Raw genomic sequence first — 12,378 nt, forward strand, 5'->3', positions numbered from 1 at the left:
CTAGGGCTTGTCTTGTTTCTGCAGAGCTTAGAGGTGACCTAGGGATTTGAGGAAAGTCCGCTATTCAAATAGCTTGGGCCCATAAGGCTTCCAACTCCGTTGATCTATCTGTGTGTGAGTGGGGGAGCACATTCCAATTTTATATTTTTTTTTTTACTAATCCACAGTTACAAAGATATTTCTCCTATGTTTTCTTCTAGAATTTATATGGTTTTAGCTTTTACATCTCAAGCAGTGGATCTATTTTGAATTCGTTTTGGCATAAGATGTGAGGTAAGGGTCAAGGTTCAGTTTGATTTTGCAAATGGATTTTCAGTCATCTTAGCACCATTTGTCATTTTTTCATTTATTTTTATTTTAGAGAGAGTGTGAGCGGGGGAGAGGGGCAGAGAGAGGGTGGGGGAAGAGGGAGAGAGAGAGAGAGAGAGAGAGAACTATGTAGGTTCTACACTCAGTGCAGAGCCCCACATGGGGCTCAATCCCACAACCCTGGGATCATGACCTGAGCCAAAATCAAGAGTTAGACACTCAACCGACTGAGCCACCCAATGCCCCTCATCTAACACCATTTTTAGATCAACTCTCTTCTCTCCAAAGAACTACCGTGGAAAATTTGTCAACAATCAATTGACCAGATATGTGTGGGTCTACATCTGGAATCTCCTTGGTTCATTTACCTAGCTGTCTATCCCTAAGGCTGTGAATTAAGGCTAATGCTGCATTGCTGAGATATATTTAATACCAGAAAGAGAGAACAGGATTCTACATTTTCTCGTAAGTCTCCACGATTGACTGAAGTATACACCTGGCATTTGGTAAATATTTCAAACCACTGTTTCTTCAGAACCATGCAGAGTAGTGTCTCCTCTATAACCATAGAACAAGAGGGACTATTATCTCCTTATAAACCTTCTGATATTCCTCATGGGTTTTATAGTGGAATGCTACTGGAAAGCATTGCAAAGGGGCAAAAAGCAAGCTTAAGGAAAATAAAAGAGAAGAAGAGACTATTGAGAAATGGGCCATAAATATTTTTGGCACGTATAGCATTATGATAGGGCAACATTTTCACCCTCCGTTGATTGTGTTCTCTCTCTCTCCGGTACCTCTATTTGGTCAAGACCTGATACACATAGAGATTGTTCAGCAAAAACTTACTAAATGAAATTTAACAAAGCATGACTAATTGATGAAATGAATAATTTATTGTCCTGCTTATTTCATCCACATATTAGAAATGCTCCTTTTTCTGATGGTACCAGCTAATTAAGTCCTGACGTGTTTCTCCCCCAAAATAGTAGCAGCAATTTAGTTGGGTAGATTTTTTTCTAATGCCAAATAGGAAATCATAGGCCTTAGCTCATTGTATGCTTAAAATGTGCTCTTTAAATCGGCTGCTGTTTGACAACTGGGATGTGAGAGGATGTCAAAACTAAGATGAGGATTAGAAATGGTGTGGGCCAACCCACTCGTTTTATATAAGTTAGTGATAATGGAAATAATAGCTGTTGAGGTACTCTAATCACTTAGATGTGTAAAAATAATAAGGCAAGTGATAATACTTTACATTCATTCAGTACTTTGAGGCTTTAAAAGGAATTCGGCATCCACTATTTTATTGGATTTTAATGCCAATAACGCGAATTATATTATTATCTCCATTTTGCCGACAATCGTCACAGCTCACATTATTGGGTGTTTACAAGACACTCTCCATGTGACTCTACATCAGTCCCCTTGTTTAATTCTTACAGCAATTCTGGGAGTTAAGCACTGTTAACATCCTCATTTCTAACGATGAAGAAAATCAGACACAGAGGTATCAATAGCTTATTGCACACAATCGCCTCGGTAATACCTGGCAGAATTAGGATCTGAACTCATTCAGCGTGGCCTTGGAACCTATATTCCTGGTGAACCCTATGAAGAAAAGCACAGCCTTTCTTGGCTAAGGAGTGAGCTTCGTTCTCCTGGCGAGGAAGTAACTGGCCTTAGATTTTCAACCTCACTTGGCTGACTCTCAGGTACCTACCTCCACCTGTTCAGGGAGAGAATGAGCTCCCTGGGGGAATACAATGATGTGTCACCCTGTGTCTCTATACAAACATCTAGCAGTTTGAGTCAAGAAATCCATAGCCTAGTCTTTGATTCCTAAGTTGCTATGTTTTTTTTCCTTAAGACATCCATTTAATCTGTTTTGTCCCGCTATGGCACACCCTGGAATCAATCGGTGTGTTTGGTACACAGAGCAGGTATACCACTGAGTCTGTGTGTAGACCTTGGCCTTGACCTCTGACAGCACTGGGGAGCCATCGAATGACTTTCATCATGACCGTTTCATGGGGCATCTCTATTTCACTTCCTCTCCCTGCCATCCCTCCCTTGGCAAGGGAGGAGTATCACTTGGTTCTCAGAGAAAGGGAATCCGTGCTGCTCTGCCAGTCAAAGAAAACCTAGCTAAGGAAACACCCTGATGTTAAAATCTAGGTCATTCTTTTAAAGACTCTTACGTATCTACAATCAGAATGGCAATATGATTCTTCTTTCGAGGACAAGTCCAAAGGAAACAAAATAAAAATGAAAACTAGCCACATCTCTGTTCCCGAATTATTCGCTCTTCCTCGGACAAAAGTTATTTATGCCTTATACCCATCTTTGGGAAAAAAGAGCCTAGAACGGAACCTGGTGTGTATAAAGTCTCAATCAGCTTTCAAGGCTGGATGGGAAAGGTGACTGGCATCCCACAGGCTGGGTACTCCACATACATTCGCTTATTTAATCCTTGCCTCGGTAGGCTGGATGCATTATCCTCATGGTACAGGTGAAGAAACTCGGAGAGTTGATCTTCGCCAAAAGTTACAAGTCCTTAGTGTTAGAAGTGGAGAGGAAACAAAAGAAAAAGAAAATAAGAGGGAAAAGGGAAGGAGAAAGAAGGCATAAAAGGAAGGGGAACTCGGCAGATTTGTACACGTTTGGTTTTCAGTGAACAACTACAAATAAATATGATTTGCTATAGTGCTTGTCCTAAACGATTACAAAGACATCGGTTATAGTCCTTAAACCATCAGAGTAAAGCCAATATTAAGGGAAGATGGCTTCCTTTTGGCTCCCACCATAATTTCACCTCCATGATACTAAACTGGAAAGATCTGGTCCCAATAATAACGTTCGAAATCATTTACACACACATGTACAACCCACACGGACACACAGACAGACAGACACAGGAAAATTAACAAACTTGAGTTCACCTCTCTGAGCAAACAGTCCACACCATCTGGAAGCATCCTTAAAATCAGGGTATACAAGTGGCTTTGCTGGTAAAAGCACCAGTTTTGAGGTTGCAGATATCTGAGTCCTTGGCACATTCCCTCGTTTATTCGATATTTGTTATTCAATACCATGTGGCAGGCACAAGAATCACAGAAATGACCAAAATATTTACAGTTCCTGACCTCAAGAAAGCACAGACAAGTAGCGGGTCAATTAAATCTGCAATTGTCCTAAAGCCAGTGAGCGCTGTGATGGCGAATTTTGAGTAGTACAGAGATACGCAAGGAAATGCGAATCGAAATGAGGTCAGATGCGTAATGGAAAAAAGCCCAATTTAGATAGGAAAATGGAAAAAATTAAACCTTGGGCCCACCAGGGGGATTAAATCTGCAAACTCAGTTTCTGTATTTGTAAACTGGGGGTTACAGAGGCTATCTCAGAAGGTCATTGTTACAATTAAATGCAAAGATACGGGTTGCTTGTCATCGACCTGACTCAGGGTGCAAACTCACCCATTGTTGTCACTGCAGTGGCGTGAAATGGAGAGGTGAGTCCATTCTGTCAGCTGCGCTCATGCTCTGCTGTAGCTAAACCCTGAATTACTGTCCCCATTAACGCATAGCTTTGTAAAATTAGCAAAATTCAAGGACCGACAAGCCATAGCAAGGGCCATTGTGTGGAAAACTTTGAACAATAACAGCTAGGCATCCATAATAAGCATGTGTACCCCAGCACCTAGAGTCTTGGCCTGACACAGAGGAGATACGTAATAAATGTTTGTTGCCTAAATAAATCAACTTTCATTATTTTTATTATTTTTAATCAAGAGCCCAGATCTGTTTACAGAGAAGAGTTAGTTTAAAATTTTTAATGCAGGGGCGCCTGGGTGGCTCAGTCAGTTAAGCGTCCAACTTTGGCTCAGGTCATGATCTCAAGCCCCACATCGGGTTCTGTGCTGACAGCTTGGAGCCTATTTCAGATTCTGTGTCTCCTTCTCTCTCTGCCCCTCCCCCACTCATGCTCTGTCTCCCTCTGTCTCAAAAATAAATAAACATTAAAAAAAATAAAAAATAAAAACTTTAATGCTCATCAGTTTTTGTTCATATGTGTATACAATGCACACAACAATTTTTGCCCCATCAGTCAGGGGAAAAAATGCAAAAACTACGTTTTCTCTGGACCTGCAAATTTTAAAATCATCTAGATAAGTGAATATAATTATTTCCATAATTGATTGAATTTTCAAAAGTAAGAATTAACATTTGTACAGAAGAGCTAAGCATTGGAAAATGTTTTTATTTTTCCTGCAATTTATTTTTCTTTTAATCCTTTTTTTTTTTTTTTTTTTTTTTTTTGGTTTTTATTGGGTTTGCTGTGCTGAGCACACCATTATGATTAAATTTTGACTCAAATAACAGAATTAGTTCTACCATGGTGTCAAGCCTGAAGGAGAAGTGAATGTACCATATTGATGTTTATGGTTTCCATAGCTGGGATCGATAGTAATAAAAGTTTGTCCTCTGAATGCAAAATGCTAGTTCATTATGCTGTACCAGGGGAATGCCTGAGAAGTTTTGCTTCTTTCTTGATGTTCTAAGGGATCGAACGGAAAATATTACACATGCCTATAAATATACACACAAAATTAGTTATTTAACAATAGAAATCAATGTCACTCAATTGGTTTTACTTAAAATACCTACACATTCGTCTGTCCTTATCTCCAAAGATGCCAGATCTTACAAGATGTATTTGTGGCATGGTGGGGGGTGGGGGATACTTTCTGTGTCCAGATTAGTGGAGGGTACTTTATATTTGGGCCAGGTATTTTGTTTTAACTAATTTATAATTTGAAGAAGCCATACACGTCCATGCTTTAAATAGGCAAATAGTCCTAAAATGTCCCTGGTACCTACCTGTCAACCCCGGGTCATCTTCAAGGTTGTAACTTCAATAATATGCTGACATTTGATGATTATTATATTTTTGGTTAGAAAATAGTTCTAGGCACTGAGAAATGACAGAGGCAAACTAAGCTTTTCTATAGCTTCCTATTTCCCCTCCCAGCAGCTATCTTAATCTTTCAGTAAATTAAAGACCAGAATTTACACGATAATGACGACACACATGTTCTTTGCTGAACTGCGTCACGCCGTATGAGTACGTCTCTTGTCTTGACAAGGTTCCGTTTATCTGGGGAAATGATCATCACGTCTTCCACACACTTGTTAATATTTCCTACAGGCTAAATCATTAGCCCCCTCTTTCCTTGGAACAGTCTCTGAGCCATCATGACCATCTGCCTAATTCTGCTGCTTGTTCACCGTCATCCTTCGATCCGTTTCCCTACAGTATCACCAATGGACTTCCCTCTATTACTTGCCGACATTGGGTCTCCTAGAGCCATAATCATATGCCTTCTTTCTTTGCTTACTTTGGTCTGCTGCTGGTTATCTTCCCTAATAGTTTCATGAAGATAGGTTATAGCAAATGAATTTTGATGTGGTATCTTTGCACGTTTGAAATTTTCTTCTTGCGTTTGCTTGATAGATTGGCTGCGTAGACACTTCTCCACTGAAATGACTGTTATTCAAAATACTGAAAACATTGCTATCCTGACTCCCAACTTCCAGTGTTACTGTCAAGAAGATGACTGCTTTGGGAAATTTTCACCCTATATATATGACTTGTCTTTCTCTTTGGGAGATTTTAACATTTTCTCTTTATCCCTGCTATGCTGAAATTCTTTAATAATATGCTTGGTGTGCGCCTCTTTTTTCTGGTTCAGCCCCAGACATATACTATATCAGAAACTTGGGTTTTCAATACTGGGAAACCATACTTTAGTTTTTGTTATTGTTAATTTCCTCCTTTCTCTTCTCTCTGTTCACTGTGTCTCAATCTCTTGCCTTTTTTTTTTTTTTCAACGTTTATTTATTTTTGGGACAGAGAGAGACAGAGCATGAACAGGGGAGGGGCAGAGAGAGAGGGAGACACAGAATCGGAAACAGGCTCCAGGCTCTGAGCCATCAGCCCAGAGCCTGATGCGGGGCTCGAACTCACGGACCGCGAGATCGTGACCTGGCTGAAGTCGGACGCTTAACCGACTGCGCCACCCAGGCGCCCCAATCTCTTGCCTTTTTAAACTCCCATTCTTAAGATAGTATACCTTCTAGAATGATGCTCTGATATTCATGTACTCTATATACCTCATCTCTTAGCTTATTTTCTGGGAGATTTTCTCAATATTATTTTCCAACGTTTTCATGCTATTTTAATTTCAGTTATTGGATTTTTATATTTTAAGTACTTTGAAAAATATTCTGTGTTGTTGTTGTTGTTTTTTTTTTTTTTTTCCAATAGCTCACTCTTATTTCACAAAGGCAACAGGATCTTTTAGCTTTCTCAGGATATTAATTCCAGATGGGGTTATTTTGTGTGTGTGTTGGGAAGAGTTTACTTTTTCCTAGCTTGCACATTATTTCAGTGTCTTCCAGTTTCCTTCTTTTGTCGTTGCTGTTTGATTCTTTTGGTCTTTCCTATTTGTCAGAGGTTTTCCTTAAATATCTGGTTATCTGTCGTCTCACAATATAGGGAAGGGACGGAAATCTTCTGTCCGTAAGATGGGCCTGTCTACTGCTAGGCTCCACCGTGATGTGATCCAGACCGAGATGATTGAATGGATTCATCAGACACTTATTCTCTCCAGCTAAAGGTTGTCCAGCCACACCACTGGTCATCTCTCCAAAGTCTGCCCTCCCAACAGTGAATGTCCTAACGTTAGCCTCCTTTACAATCTACCTAGGCAGGGACTAACCCAACTAATCCGGGGCTGGTTCCCTTTTGCTTCACAGTTTCTTCTTCAGGACACTTCTTTCACCTCACATTTTACTATGAGCAGCAAGGAGAAACCAGGAGGCACCTTCAACAATTTCAAAGCCACTTCAACATTTTTAAGTATTTGTTACCGAAGGATCCCTCTTCTTGGTTCCAGAACCACTGAGAACTGTCCCTCCTTATGGTGATCTCCAGATTTTTTTTTTTTCTCTCGAAGACTTGTGGGTTTCTCCAGGTAGTAACCCACTAATATTTTACATGAGAGAGGACCTATTTCCTCTCATTTTGAGGGCAGGGGAAGGCTTTTCCCGAATCCCACTCTTTCAGTCCTGCGCCTCCCCGACCCCCTTTACTCTACCCGCTGTCCCTGAGCCTCAGTCTTCTCATGTCCAGTCTCCCCAGGAAACACATCTGCGGTCTCCTCCAGGGCCAGTGGGGGTGGGAGGTGGGATCTAACTGACTCTGTACGCACAGAACTCCCACGAGTCCCTTTCATTCTGCCTTCTGGCGTGTTTTGTGTCTCCGTGCTCATCCTTATGAGGCTCCTGGGGGTGAAATGGGCATCATCCCTCACTCAGTCTCCCCATCAAAGCCCCCAGCCAGAGTTTGCTTTCCCCTCATTTACAGTCCCTGCTTCTCTGCTCACCTTCTTTCCCTAAATATCCCAAGGCTTTTCTTCTATTGTTTCCCCATTTTCTCTGTCTTTTTGGGTTTTTACATTTACTGGTTTTTTTTTTTAACTTCTTAAAATGTTTATTTATTTTTGAAAAAGAGAGAGACAGAGTGTGAGCGGGGGTTGGGGGGGGCGGGGCAGAGAGAGAGAGGGAGACACAGAATCCCAAGCAGGCTCCAGGCTCTGAGCTGTCAGCCCAGAAGCCCAACGCAGGGCTCGAACCCGTGAGCTGTGAGATCATGACCTGAGCCCAAGTCAGATGCTTAACTGACTGAGCCACCCGGGCGCCCCAGGTTTTTACATTTAAAAAGGCAAAAACACTATCATTTAAAAAAAGGTTTTGAGGGGAGGAAGAAATAGATTTAGAATGTTAATCCTGCATATTGAACTGGAGGTCCATAATTTTAAAAAAATAACTATCACTCCGACTTTAGTCTAAGAGCATAAGGAATTAAAAATGTTTAAATTTTACAATTTATAAATTGCTATTAGATAAGGTAACGTGTATACTTAAATGTGTCAATTCTTGTAGCATATCTTATTGCGGACAGGAAGACAAAAGCTATTAAGACTTTTTTCAATAACTAAACTTTTTTTTTTTTTTCTGGTCTAACTATAGAGATTAAATGACACTCAAGCTCATGCACCCAGGGTTCGGCGTTAGGTATGATTAAAGGTGATTATCTTTACTTTGTGTTACGTCTGGGTCTGGGCTGGCCAGTAGACAGACAGAATAAAGGCTCAGGGCAGCAAGGAAACTGAAGCATACCACGCGTGCACACGCGTATGTTGGTTTGAGTCCTTTGGGGAGCAGAGGTAATTAGACGCACAAGAGATTTATTGGGGGAGACACCTGTGAAAGTTAAAAAGGAGAAAGCCGGAGAAGGTGAGGGAGCTTCCAGACTGCAATGCGGGTCCAACACCTTTGAAGGAGAGAGGGCAGGAAAGAGTAAGAAAAGTCTCAGACCGTAGGATTGTTCCAAGAAAGGCTCATCCAAATTGCTATGAGTCCTCAAACCAAAGTCACCTACTGGGAATCCCAGCGGGCCCGTGTTAGTCTCTCTTTTATGCTCCCTTATTGGCTGAACTTGTCCTTAATACAGATACAATGGCGGATCTGTATTACCGAATTAACGTTAATATACAGTAGGGACAACAGCTAGGATCATTAGCCACCTTTGCTCCCTGGAGCAGGAGATCTGAGGGGCACATTTTCATGACTGCTTGACACAACAAGTTTTTAAATTATTTACTTTGTCATGTAAAAATCTAAATAATTGTCATGAAAAAAGATTAGGAATATTCTGTCTTTCTTACATTTATTCTATAGGCTGGTACTGGTTTTTTTTTTTTTTTTTTTAATTTATATGAAGTTGGGTTGAACCCCATAATCTATTCAGCTCTTCAAGTCTTTATTAGGCCCCTGGCCTAATAATGATAAAGACAACAATAACGAAACGACAATGTAAAGGGTGAAGTATGTAGGATTGACTTGTTGCTGTTCTAGTTGATGGATGATACTTCTTTTAGAAACTGGAGGAAAACAATGACTGATCTTGATTAAAAGATAAAAGATGGGGCGCCTGGGTGGCTCAGCTGGTTAAGCGTCTGACTCTTGGTTTCAGCTCAGGTCCTGATCTCATGGTTTGTGAGTTTGAGCCCTGACTCTTGGTTTCAGCTCAGGTCCTGATCTCATGGTTTGTGAGTTTGAGTTGGGACTCTCGGTCTCCCTTGCTCTCTGCCCTCGCCCTGCTGTCTCTTGCCCTCAGGGCTCTTGCCCTGGACCTTGGAACTTTCCTGGGTCTGGCGTATCTTTGTCCACAAGAAGCAAAAGGGGGCTTACGTATGATCGCTTACATCCCTCCCAGCTTGCATGGTCTGGGACACCAGGGAAGACTTGGTGACTCTGAGGGCAAGCTATTTTTCTCACTGATTGCTTCCATTCTCTGCCCTGATGGTACCTTTTACATCGTGGTTCCGGTGAGAAAGGACAGCCCAGGTACTGCAAAACAACGCTTCCTTTTAGCCGGTGATAAGCTGCAGGTGTTGGTTGTTTTAAAAATCTGTGCTTCGTGCAATACGAGAGAATTTGTTCACCCTATTATCACCCCCGCTCTGCTTCTGCCAACAAGACACTGCTTAGAAGCTCCTGTCTGGAAAATTTTGCCGTTTTCTCTTGACGGATGATTTGGACAACGTTGTTAGAATTAGAGCCCTGAGAGAAATATCCAGATTGACGGGCTAATTTAGTCCGTCTAACTCTACACTTTTATTACACAGGGCAGGGGGTGGGGGGCTGGGCGAAGCCTCTCTTCCAATAGTTCAAAGAGAATCTGTCATTTCTCCTTGGGGGTTGATGCGTTTGCATGGCATTCATTTGTTTGCTTGTCTGTCTCCCTAACTAGATGGTTAGTTCTTAAGTTCAAGAACTCGTTCCCATTTGTCGTGCCATTCACAGCACTAAAGCATAGTGCCAATCACATAACAGAGACTTAGTTATGTTTGCTGAGTAATGAGTAAATGGATGGAAGAATACATTTAATAAATAAGTGGTTAAAGACTTTGTCGAATTATAGTTCTACAGGGCTTACTAAGACATCATCCAGTATTTTCCCTATGCTTTGGCCTGATTTTTCACTGGAATCCTCTTGCTGTGTTGAATAGTGCTTTAATAATCAACAAATATGTATGAAGTTGATTATTCTTATTACGTATGAAGTTGATATTATTCTGTTCCAGGTACTGTTCAAGATGCTAAGGGAGGAACAGTGAATTTAAAAGCTTGGGTCCTTGCCTTCTGGAGACTCAGGTTCTAGTAGGGGATCAGACAATGACCATGTTTAAAAAGAATAAATATAGGGGCACCTGGGTGGCTCAGTCAGTTAAGCGTCCGACTTCAGCTCAGGTCATGATCTCGGAGTTTGTGGGTTCGAGCGAGCCCTGCCTCAGGCTCTGTGCTGCCAGCTTGGAGCCTGGAGCCTGCTTCTGATTCTGGGTCTCCCTCTCTCTCTCTGCTCCTCCCCGTTCATGCTATGTCTCCCTCAAAAATAAAGAAACATTAAAAAAAAAAGAATAAATATAATTCCAGGTACTAGCAAGTGTTATTAAGAAGAATGAAGTAGACTATGGTAGTCATTAATGCTGTTCATGGATGCTTCCCGTCCTGCCTCCGGGCATATGGCAGAATGGCAGCTTCCCACCATCTTGAGTTATGGATGCCTGTGATGACTGACTTTTGGCCAGTTAAACATAAGCAGAAATGACAGCCATGGCTTCTGGGTGGAAGCTTTAAGAGCCAGTGCTGGAACTGCCTATGCTCCTGTCTCTGTCTCCCAGTATAATTACTAGTGATGTGTGAATGGTGGGTGACCTGTCAGCATGGTTCCTTTAGGAAGAACCACTGGATCAGAGCCCACAGCTGACTTGTGATGGGGGAAGTAAACCAGGTTCCCAGACCCAATTCCAATGGGTTTGTTGGGTGGGGTGGGCAGGTGGCTTTCCACACAGTGCCAAGCAATTCTCAGATACCGGTGGGGGTGGCTGAAACTTCAACTCAATTCTGACACTAGCTACCCAGAAACTGTATTAGATTCCACAGGTTAAGGGTTCAGTCCCATAAGACTGAAGTTTGTGTTACTTCTTCAAAGACATCATGTCCTGTGAGACATCATGTTTGAGTGGAGGAAATGGAAATGCAATTTGGAATTGGAGCTTGGGTTCTCCACTCCGGGTCCTGATCCCTGCCAGCTCTTTGATCCTGAGACTCAGTGTATTCACCAGTAAATGGGCATAACATCCTTTTTGGGACCAGTTCTGATGCTGGCTCTTGAGATCCTGATTCAGTTAGATATGCTGATTTTTTAGAAGACCACAAACTATCTAAACGGCACACCAATACTGTCTCTGGTGGCTTGCCTTATTCGCAAAGACCTGTGAGGGTGTTTATTTTTAAATTATCATGTGTCCTGTGCACAACAGCATGTGGGTTGAGTGTGGGTAGTTCTATTTTACAATTGAGGAGACTAGAGCCTTCTTTGGCATCTGATGTCTGCTAGAGCTTTGGGTAACAAAAGGTCAAGTGCCAACTGGTTATCAAGTGTTGTGCTAGATTCTGGGATACAAAAATAAATGTGTGGTCACCGTTCTCAAATGATAGAATGACTCTTAATTGCCAACGCTCGTTAAGGGCTTACCATGTACCAGGAGCAATGGCAACCTTCCTTATTTCATTTGATCTTCTTGGTGACATTATAGAGTGTTCACCATCATTATCTTTATTGAACCAGTGAGGAAATAAGTGTAGGCTTTAATGTGATCAAGTTTGCATGCCCAGTAAGGGGGGCGTTAGGGCTTGAACCCCAGCTTATCTAGATGCCTTCAAACTCAAGGCTGCCCAGTAAGGACTTGGCATGATGTTGGGTGAATTCCCAAAGCTGTTGGCTCTCTCCCCAGGGGACTTGGGGAAAACGAGCAGGTTTTGTGGCACCAAAGCAGAGTTCAAGCTTCTCTGCTACCAGGAAGCTTCAGCGTTCCTTCCTTGAGTCTGGCTCCAGAAAATAAGAGTAAGTCAAAGGGCTTCTTACTGTGGGTCAGTC

The sequence above is a fragment of the Puma concolor genome, chromosome F2, assembly GCF_028749965.1.
Source record: "Puma concolor isolate L17-30 chromosome F2, mPumCon1.1.hap2, whole genome shotgun sequence".
Taxonomy (NCBI): domain Eukaryota; kingdom Metazoa; phylum Chordata; class Mammalia; order Carnivora; family Felidae; genus Puma; species Puma concolor.